General features: G+C 36.8%; 1 long non-coding RNA gene across 3 annotated transcripts in view; it reads left to right on the top strand.

Annotated features, from left to right (window-relative positions):
• The first annotated feature begins 389 nt into the window (after window positions 1–389).
• Window positions 390–11,200, top strand: part of LOC128851098 (uncharacterized) — a 33,344-nt gene continuing 22,533 nt past the window's right edge. For 2 of the 3 annotated variants that reach the window (XR_008448357.1, XR_008448355.1), the window contains exon 1: window positions 390–520. This is a non-coding gene — a long non-coding RNA (uncharacterized LOC128851098). The remainder of the gene's footprint in view (window positions 521–11,200) is intronic. The other variant, XR_008448356.1, reaches the window with a different exon arrangement.

The following is an 11,200-nucleotide window of genomic DNA, read 5'->3' as shown; positions in this document are numbered from 1 at the left end:
TTTCTTCGTTGAGGTCTTTAGTTTAGGCAGCCTGCAGAGTCTGAGCTTGGCTCTCCTTTGACCTGCGTGTATTGGAATGAACAGTAGCCGCGCAGGCGGCTGTTAAGTGGTTCTAATTAGGAGAACACATTTATTGATCACTGACCAAAGAGGTGCCCACTGCGGAAACGTTTCGTTTCTTAGCCCTTCCTCTTCTCTGTACTTTTCTCCTCCTCTCCCAAATCAAAATTTAAAAAAAAAAAAAAAAAAAGAAAAGGCACTGCGCCTCTGCAGTTCTCTTCTAAATTCTTGGGTCCATGTGCGAAAGATAAAATGAATTTCAATTGCTATTGGGAAAAAATCAGCAATTGTATGAGATTTGCAAGAGCTAGTTTCTTAAACGGAAATTGAGTCCTATTTTGTGGGAAATTAGTTTTGCAGACTTTCTAAAAAAAAAAAAATCTAAAACTTTTGTTCAGCAGCTGCTCCACTTTTCCCTGCAGTTTCAGGCTGAGCTGGAACCTGCAGCAGTCCTTCGACGGTAAGATTTTCCCCCCTTTTCTGACATGTAATGCTTTTGTTAAATTGTCTTTAGATTTAACTGTGACAATGCGGTCTTTAAAAAGAGAGCGGCGTCCAAAGCAGAAGTCGCTGCCTCTGTGCGCCGTTCAAAACTTGATATTTCTTCAGAATAAAGGAAATATACAGTTACAACACTGATGAAATATTTTGTGCTTTTCATTGTGTTTATCGTTTCAATATGTGCTCTAATATTAGACGAGTACAAAGAAAACTCAGTGGACGAACCACTCGTGGGTTCGCAGAGTCGCAGGGGTGGCGGGGACACGGGCAGAGCCACCGAGAGGGACACGGAGCGGCCCCGAGGGCTGCGGGGGAGCAGCCGCTCCCCAACCTGCTGCTGCCAGCGCGGGGTCGGGGCCGGGGCAGGACAGCGGTGCCAGGACCCCGCCTGCGAGCCCTGACACCGGCACAGCTGCGGGAAATCCCAAGCCGGTGTAAAAATGCCTTTTTTTTTTAATTCTAGGGGATGGCCGCACAGGATTTCTCGCACGGGATAAAAAAAAAAAAAAAAAAAAAAAAATGGAATAAGTGAAGCACAATGAAGAAAGTGAGAGGGTGTGAGGAGGAGGGAGAAAGATTAGGTTTCCAAGAGAAATAAGAGAAGGAGCCAAATAGCACTTTTTTTTTTTTTTTTTTTTAACTGAGAGGTAGGAGAGGCTCCAAAAGGTGAAGAAGTAAAAAAAAAAAAGAAAGGAAGAACGCACTAGCGAAGTTGTAGGGGCGAGCAAAGTGTTTGCCATTAGCTTCGTAATCAAATTGGAATAGTAAGAACTGGGCTCCTGAGCCCCCGAACAGAAGTCCTGCATCAAGTGTTCTGTCTCTTCCTTTATAAGGGTTTTTAGGCACAGAAGAACTCAAAATGCAAACCTTTTCTGAGCTTTATGCTTGCATTTTAAACTATTCAAGGAGCGTGTAAATATATACAACTAATGTTGAGGCAAATAAACGATGTCAAAGGCTTACTGAAATGATTGAAAAAGTTTCTGCCTGGAGTTATCCAGTAGCTATGGCTATACAATAGCATCCTCTGTAAAAATTTATCATTTCAGTCAAAGAAAGCTTCAATGCAAATCTCAGCAAAATTATTGCAGAAGAAAGTGTAAGCACTTATTACTTCTTAATATTAACGAATGAATTCTTGTTCATATTGTATCTTTTCAGAATGTGTGTTTGACCTACATGTGGTACAAAAGCGTAACTTAAATCAATGCCAGCAAGTTTGCCCAAAGCTTATAATATCAAGTGAAAAAATAGAATGCTTTAAATATATGAAAACAGTAAACCATTTAACTCATAAAAACATCTGGAGCCAATGCACTTTGGAACATCATTTATATTTTCATGTATGGGCTCATATTTGTATTCGCTTTGTGTTTTTCCGTTTTGGTGGTGGTGCTTTTTTTTTTTTAACTTAGGATTTATGGGGAAAGGGATCATATAAAATTGACCTGAATGAACCAGTGCACAATTCCTCCTCTTAAGGACTTCTGTAGTCTTGCTTAGTTTTTCACATTTGAGGCTGCAAGTACCATCTTCTTGAATATTTGTCAGAATGTAAGTAGGATTCTTGAATGGTTCTTTCTAGTATGTGGTTTGCATATTTGTAATATGCATATTACTGTAAAATCAGACAGATAGTCATACTTAGGGACCACTATCTGAGTGATATAAATTGTCATAACTTTATTGAAGTCAGCAAAAAAGATGGCAGCTTATGCCACTTAAGAATATTCTCCTTACCATCAAAGAGAAAGCTTACAAATATGAATTCAGTTTCTTTTAGACAAAGATTTTATTGTACTCAAGAGCCTACCAAAGCAAGAGGATGAGGGTTTATTGTACTGTAATTATGATCACTTCGTATTTTTCCATGGCAATTTGGTGAAGGCAGGCATCATTATTTAACCTTAGAGTCGATCCAGATTCACAACAGATGTATGTTTATTTTCAGTCTTTTCTTTTTTTCCCTAAATTTTGCCTGTTTAGCTCCCTCAGAAGCAATATAATTCGTTTCTCTTGATACCTGTGCTGCAATGGAAACCCACAGATAGAAGCAATAATAAAGTCTAGGGATTATGCGTCGTTTCAGAGGTGCTTGAATGCCTCAACTGAAAATCCTTGCTCGGAAAATGAATCATTTGTTGACTGACTGGTCAAAAATACTGGCTCCCTGGCTGCTTAAGAATGATGATGATCACATTTACCGTTCATAAACCTACAGTATACCAGTATCTTCACATACTTCTCCATAAAAACAGTTTTTTGAGAAATTGCACTACCACAACATGTACCAGATAAATTTAACATTCATTTCTGTGGGGTACTTCCATTTTACTCTTTTTACATCTACGTGTGCCATGGTTTAACAATTATCAGATTCAATTTTTGCTTTAAAGGCCACAACGTATCTATAAAAACTTTAAACCTGCATTCATATTTTCAGCTACTTCTCACGTATACAATGAATTCTGTCCTAATTTTCGTCATCTCTAAGTATTACAAATGTTAAAGCTGTGCCAGCAATTTAGAATATTATACAGAATTGTGGTGAACTATGAGGCCTTCACTGAAAATTATTTACAAGTATGCTTTACATCATTAAAAGTTATTTGAAATGCCAGCCTCCTCTAACCGCTAAAATATCTTATGCTTCCTATTTAATTTAAATAAACGGTCGAAATACTAAAATGGGCAATTACTTGAGGCTTTGCACCTGAACTGTGATGTTTCAGGAATGGTTTTAGAGCTTAAGCTATGGGAAACTTGCATTCCACATTAGATACTTAGCCTCAGAAAAAATTCTCTTCAGAACTTTGGTCTATGTTTGTTTTAAAGAGATAATTTATTTGCAAACTGAACCATCTTGCAAAATACTGTTTGTTTCCCAATCTCCATGCTATATTGCAATTTAACAATTATTTCATTCTTTGTAGTATTATCTCCACTTAAGAACGCTGAACTGAAAAACAGTTATCGCAATCCATGTAGGATACTTTAATAACATGTATTTTTCATTTGTATTTAGAACTGCATTTGAAGTGCATATGTAGGCAAGTTAATGATGCCTGAAAAATGTTTTCCATATTGCTTTCTCTAGATCTTGCAGTTAGACACTACACTCGCTTCATTCTATTAAAATTACTAATCGCAGAGAGGAAAAAAAAGGCTTGTGTTTTTATATATTATTCATTTTAGAATTTGATACCATTTGCATTTGGATTTTGATCTGTATTTGTATTCGAACGCAGGCACAGTTGTGCACAGAAGAAAGGCAAAGTGTATTTTCAGCTCTCCCTATTTTTAACACGGCTTACTCCTTACTATGCTGTGCAGTTAATATTTTACTGATTATACTTTAAGTTTTAATCATCCAGAATAAAAATTACAGATGATCCAAAACTTTGCGGATCTAATGTTTTATGCTATGACTTATACCTGTTTACTGGGTAAATAGGCAGTATGCTTACATTATAAAGACCAAACTAGAGAAGAAAAAAACAACATTACTGGAAATATTTATTGCCCCCCGGCTGACATTCCCAAGCCCTTGCAGGATCAGCAGCAGGGGGCACATTTCATAATTCTGCCTCCATCAGGGGACGATAGGAGAGTGATAAGTCACTAATCTTCATCGCCTCTTTTACACATGAATGAGTAAAATAGTGCTCACAGTGTGTATTCCAAGTAATTTCTAATTTTCTCTGCTCTGGAGTGAGAAAAACATACGTATCCGTATATCTATGCACCGAGAATAAATAACTGCAGAATATCTAGGTTTTAATAGCTGCTGGGATTATGTCACTTACTTTGCAGGTGCGTTTGCTTATGATTTATAGTGTGATGAGCTCTAGACTTAGAGCAGAGACCCGTAACTAGCAAGTGTATAGAACAGAAAGAGATTCGCTGCCTTGAAGAGCTCAGTCTCTGTTCATTTCACCAGTTTCACGTGGGAGTACTCCTGTGTTTTTACAGAGTCCTGTTTGTATTCATGGAGAATCGCTTGCCTGGAAGCATTTGCAGGATTGGAACCTTAATTAATAATAACTGTAGGAAACAAAGAGTTAAAAAATGTATGTATTATTTTTATGCATAGCTGCATCATGCTTCTCAAAGCCTGGTGTCAGATAATGCTGACAAGAGACACTGGATAGGAGAAATCAAATCTGAAGTAACGATTTTTTGAAAGGATCATTTTAGATTAAACTATTTTTTTGCCCCTAAAAAATACATGCCAAAAAGAGCTTAATTTGCAGAGACATCTTCAAAAGGCAAAACTGTATCTATCTCAACGATTCTGATCTGTGAAACTGCTTTAATTTTCCTGGTGTTGATGACACTACTGTTGCTTAAAAAAAAAAAAAAAAAAAAAGGGCAGTTCTTAATTGTCTTGAGGAAAGGTCCAAGTAGCATACTAGACCTAGAGGAGAGGAGACTGACCTTCTGAAACCACATTAATTTAGATTAATTACAAGTATTTTTGTGTTTTATTTCCCCAAAACACAATGTAGCTTTCTTGATGAGCTGTGACTATATTATCCTACTTCTTGACATGAACCTTTCCAAGATCTTTGTATTTATTATGCGTTATTAGGCGTCACACTTGCGTGTCATTTGATGCAGTGGAGGTAGGTCTCAGGGTGGGTTCAATAGGCTTTTCCAATAAGGGACTGATTCTCACATCCTTTCACTGCTCTTTCACACCATCTAAGTATATGTACTGGACTTTGGGACGTTGAATCACTCTTATCTTCCCGCCTTCATTAATGCCTGTCTCATGTATTTCATTTTAATTAAATGCCCACAGTAAAAGGGTCAAGCCCATTTATTCTTGCCCCCTTTTTCCCAAACAGAAAATGCCTAGCACCATGGGCTTGGTGAAGCTCATCTGTAGAGCAAGGAAGAGGTATACTATTTGGCATAATTTTCAGCTAATAAAGGCATAAATGCAGAATACAGTATGTGGGGACACTGTCTGGATTTGTGAAATTCTCTCCTAGACGTTTTGTCCATGAACTTTACACATTTGTGCATTTGAGCTGTAGACTGCATCACTTAGGGATTTAGATTTTATTTAATAATGCAAGTATATTTCAATGCGTGATGGTAAACTAAAAATATTTTCCATTTAACTGTTTCAAAATGCCATGTGCAAGAGAAGACAACAAAATGGAATTAACTCGTAACATATGCAACTCTTATTTGTGCAAGAGCAGTATATGCCCCTAAATCCAGACTTCAGCATCTGGAGGCATAGCATGTCTCTAATGGAAGAGAAAGGCACGAGACATGTCAGCTTCTTGGCTATGTTACACTGAAAGCTGTGCCTTTTCCTTCATGACGCCCAAAACTACTCTGATTAAAACAAATAAAGTAGACACTGTCCAGGTAAACTGCCTTGGAAGCATTTTTGATTTTTCATCTCATTAATTGCAGGCAGTTGGATTAAGCTGAGATGGATATTTACAGTATAAAAGAGATCTTATCAAAAGCTCTTTCATTTGAAACAATCAAGTCTGAATGAAAACTAATATCCCATGATATGAATCATGTGCTCATAGTGCATCCAAACATACAAATTCCCATTTGTAGAAACAAGTTTTGCTGTCACCAAGATATTTGTAGTGCCTCTTTCTTATTGCTACTTTTTACCTCTAGTACTATTACAAATACTGTATTCTTCACATATTTCTAATACTGTGACCAACTCGATGGAGTTTCTGAAAACATTTTATAGAAACAATTCATCCTTTAAATGTTTTACAACATGAGCTACCTTCAGACTTGACCTTGAGAAGTGCTGAGTCTTTTCTTTTCCCCATTGACTTCGCAGGATCAGCTTCATTGTTAGACCGTAACAGCGATTGTAAAAAACACAGCTAAGTGTAAATACTATGCCTTGTCATTAAAAAAAAAACAAACCAAAACACTGAAAATTGCATTTTGAAACAAACGTATAAAATAGACCTGGTGAATAAAATATTTTACTAATGCATATTCAAATTTTTATTGCTCTAAAGTTGTTAAATGTTCCAATTTGTAAGTTAAGACATCTAATTTTAAACTTTCTTTCATTCATTTTTATTAGTTAATCTTCTCTGTTGTAAGCAAAGGAGAAAGTATGCCTGTCTATTGTAGTTATTCTTATTTGCAGAAAATGCAAATAGAAACCAAGAAAGTACATTGCTACAAAGATTTGTTTACTAAAGTTCAAGAATCCTAACATGAACAGCATACTGGAAGTATAAATTCGCAAATGCATACACTAAAAGAGAGTGTTCAGCCATGCAAAAATACGAGCGTACCTCCAGGCTCAAACCCTTAACGTATGATTAAAACAAATTAGATCGGTACCTGTTTTCTTTTAATAATGCAAAAAAATAGAAAGCCTCGCATTAGAGCAAATGAAGGAACAGAAAGAGCTCTTTGCACGGATTACCAGACGAAGTTCTGATTTTGCTTCCAACAGAGTAAAATGTTTGGGAGTGTATCTAATCTAACACACCCTATAAAACTGTACAGTAGTCCCTGGTACAACAGTGAGCCATGTGGAAGAAAAGGTCACATCCCAGAGCAAAATTCCAAGATTTTAGCATGCGATCCAAAGCTGCCTGTTTTCTTTCTAAATTATGAAGCTCTGTACCCATTTTGGAAAGCAGGTAGGTAGCCTTACCTTACGCACGTACAGTAATTTCATTATGCATGCCCCCCCTCCCCCGGCTGTGGTAACAAGGCTTTTTTAAAACATACCTTGACTTGATGATGAGAATGTTTTGCTCTAAAAATAAGTCATATATTTAATTTCTGGTATGGCAGGCATGGCATGTGTCCAGAGTTGCATGCAGTAAGTTTACCCTGTACAATTTGTAGTCAATCAGACTTTTCCAAATGAAGTCCCATAAATAGGAACATACATTCCTTGTTTGTTTGCTTTTTTTTAAGTTTCCTTTATTGGTATCATAATAGTATGACCCAAATATAGGGAAATAACCGTATCGTATTAAACACAGGAATATGCTTTCACAGTCACTTATTGTGCATAGCTAGTAAACATTTCCTGGCAAACAATTTAGAGAGTCCATAAATTCCATCCTAACGCTACTTCCGTAGCTAGATGCAATGCACCATACACGAGGGTATTAGCTCAGTCTCTCTCATCCGGAATGGGTGGATTGGAATTGAAAAATCCCCACCCCCCCATTATAGCACCATATGTCTCGAAAGTCTATCCTCTCTCAGGGCAAACAGCTCCTCTCAGATCCGCCTGATGGATCACGACTTAAACACTGCTGTCCCTCGCTATTTAATCTGACAGTATTTCTGAAGTAGCTATCAGGAGAGTACATTGAGCCAAGCATCCCTTTGGCATTAGTGGCAGTTCCCCACGCAGAGAATATCAGGGGTATAGAATTGCAGAGAGAAAATCTACCACATCATGCCAATTTGTATGGAAAATTTGATCCTCAGGCTAGGGGCAGGGAAAAGAAAACCTCTCGGTCCAGAAAACTGAGCAGTGCTCATGATTCCCCAGTTCCTTATGTAACCAGTTAGCCAGTGTTAGTAGACTTTGCAGCATCTTCAGAGGTACAGAGTCGGTAAGAATTTCAAACCATTTTCTCTAGGTTTAGGTGTTTGTAGATTGGGTGAATATTAGGGGAACAATTTACCCTTAAAGATTTTTGATGGACTGGATTTCTGCTCAGTCTTTTTCCTGTTTTCTCACTCTGTGCACGTCAGTTTCTAATGGAAAAAATAAATCCTTTAGAGGACCCTCAAAACATTTGGTGCTTGAAAGAATTTGTGTGAGATGATCGTGTTAAGGTAAAGTTCATATTAGTAGCAGAAGGGACTAAGCTGAAAGATCTCCACAAATTTAGATCCTTATTACAGGTATACATTAATATCATTCCTGTTGCAGCTATTATTTCCAGATTATTTTGGATGGAAAACAAAGATTTAGCAAAAATTTGGACTCCTTCCAAGGTTTCAAAGACCAGCTCAAAAGCTCAAAGGACTTCAGTCACCAATGTTCTGCTTTACGATCTTTAATTTTACAGTGTATAATATTAAAACCTCAGCCCTGTATCCATTGAATCAGAATTTGCAGAAGGGTTGTGTGGTAACAAAGACGACTAAGGGCAGAAAGATTTTGTCATTGGTTGTAGGAGTTGGGAATTTCTTTTTAACTCCTTGCTTTTAAAATTCTCTCTATTTTATTTATATCAAATGGCACCATTATTACACAAATAGTCCTCTTCTTAGTTACTGCCTTCATTATACATATTTTATAATCCATGCATATTATCATTGTCTTTCATCAAATGTGCTTTCCTTTGGAAGATTATTATGTGAAGAACAAAAGCTTTGGAGTAATAAGTATGATGAATTATTGTCCCCTTTGAAACTAATTAAAATGACCAGGATATCATGGCTCTAGAATTTTTTTCTGTTTTTTTCCCGTGTTCTCCTTTGCTCACTGCTGGACAGCAGACCTTGCATGAGCATCCCTCATTTTCTGGCTGCTCATCTTTACAACTTCCTTGCACTTCCTCCTAGTAACTTCTCTAAGGAACGGAGTTCAGACACGAGTCCTTCAGTGGTACTCTGAAGAGAAGTAGTTTGTTGTCTGCAATTTGCTTAACTTATTGTCTGATGATAAAGCCCCTAATTTCTTTCCTGCATTGGGACCTCCGCCAGCTTCCTTTCATTGTGCATATGGGCAAACAGAGCAAGAAGAAAGATAACACTCCGCTGGTTCAGCACAACTCCAGCAATCGTTTTCTCTTTTATGTTGCCAGTGGATCTGATTGCTGGCAAAAGCTGCCAGAAAAAGACAAGTCTGATCAGAAAGAGCATGAGCAGAGAAAGTCCAGTTTCCCAGATACGTAGCCTCAACGACTCTTCTGTACAGGTGATGGGGTGTATTAGTCACTGGGTCCAGTCAACCTTTGCGTCAGGCATTCCTACTTGTGTGAACGTCCTGTAATAACCATATTGCTGTGGATGCTTGTCTGATTGGCACAATACACTGTTTTCTAGTATTTAGCATTACTCTCATGCATGGTTTTATGGGTTTTTTTCCTAACTCTCCTCATGGTGCAGAATACCAATAACAAATTCGAGTGTTTTATGTACAATAAATAGTAGGAAATGCATCTGTGTAGAAAATGTAGCTAGTTCCTGTGCTTGCAGAGTCTCTCTGGATTTATTGTATTGAAGCCAAATCTATTGTTAATCTATTTAATACTGATTGTATTCTCCAAATATGTTCAGTGTTTCCTTTCCAAACTGTCATATACGTAAGGCAATATTACACATTCATAAAGTACTGTCATGAAATCGCTAAAACCAGCTAATATATTGCATTCTTGCTGACAAAATGCTTAAAACCTCACTAATTAATTTTTTGTGGTGACCAGTTGAATGATCAGTAACATTTTAATAAGATCTCTATGGAGATCTTTGCCCTTTTGCATCAGGTGCTGTGGACTGAACTGGAGAGCTTTTCATTTAAATAAGAAAGATAAAGGGTAAAGGAATGAAACCAGCTTATTATAAGGCAACTGTACCTAAAATTAGAAACGTATATCGCAGATACTCAGTTCAGGTCTGTAGTTGAGAGTTGTTTGCTCGCAACAGAAATAGAAATGCAGTATTTCTCTTTAAAAATGTTTGTACAGAATCATGTAGTGAGAATTAGGAGATGCATTCCCTGAAAGCATTCTTATTTAATACCATTTTTTAATAGGTTTCACCCTCTTAAAGAATGGGATTAAATTAGGGTGAGGTAATTGGGAGTTATGGTCTAGTTTGTGAACTTTACCATGAAGCTAGTGGAAAGTTAAATCATTATAATATGGAACAGCATTTTGTGAAGAAAGCTGCTGGAAGTCTAACAGTCTGAGTGCTACCGACTTCAAAGAGGCTGGAATTTCAGACCAGATTTCCAGAATTTTATAATTTGTTATAATTGTATCTGCATTTTCAGTCTGTTTTGTATTTATGCTTAAAGCATTGAAATCTACAACCTGCATATGATACTGTAAATAAGCAGATGCTATGAAAGAACGCTGTGAATCCAGGTTCACACTTTACTCCTACCAAAAAATACCCAAATGGCTTCTGTACTTTAAATCTTTCACACCTCTGAGTAACTGTGTCAATATTTTTAAACCCATACTCTATTACAAAACAATAATTCAAATTGTAGTTATATCAGACTGACATTTTATACCTCATTCTCAATGCTCCCACAATTAAATAATAATTTTAGAAGTCTGCGTTTTTTTAATGCAGATCATGAAATACCTTAACATGGAAGAAATGCTTACAGGGTATGGAATAATATTAACATGAGCTGGAAACTTCAGAGTGTCTGTAATAAATCATTACATTAAAAAAAAAAAAAAACAAACCCAAAACAAACAAAGAAAAGACAATTTCCCTAACTGCATCCAGCATGGAGGAATTCTGTACTAGACTTCGGTGAAACAGAGAATCAGAGAATTATAGCTATAACTTGATTATATTTTTTATGAGCAAATGAATTAAAATCCCATATTTCTTTTATGAAGTTGACAGTAACTATGAACCAGGTACTCATGGAGAACGTATTATAGGAAAAAAATGACTAACAACTTGA

The sequence above is a fragment of the Cuculus canorus genome, chromosome 2 (genome assembly GCF_017976375.1).
Source record: "Cuculus canorus isolate bCucCan1 chromosome 2, bCucCan1.pri, whole genome shotgun sequence".
NCBI lineage: Eukaryota > Metazoa > Chordata > Aves > Cuculiformes > Cuculidae > Cuculus > Cuculus canorus.
Note: the sequence above shows the minus strand (reverse complement) of the source record. Positions and strands in the feature narration are given on the sequence as shown.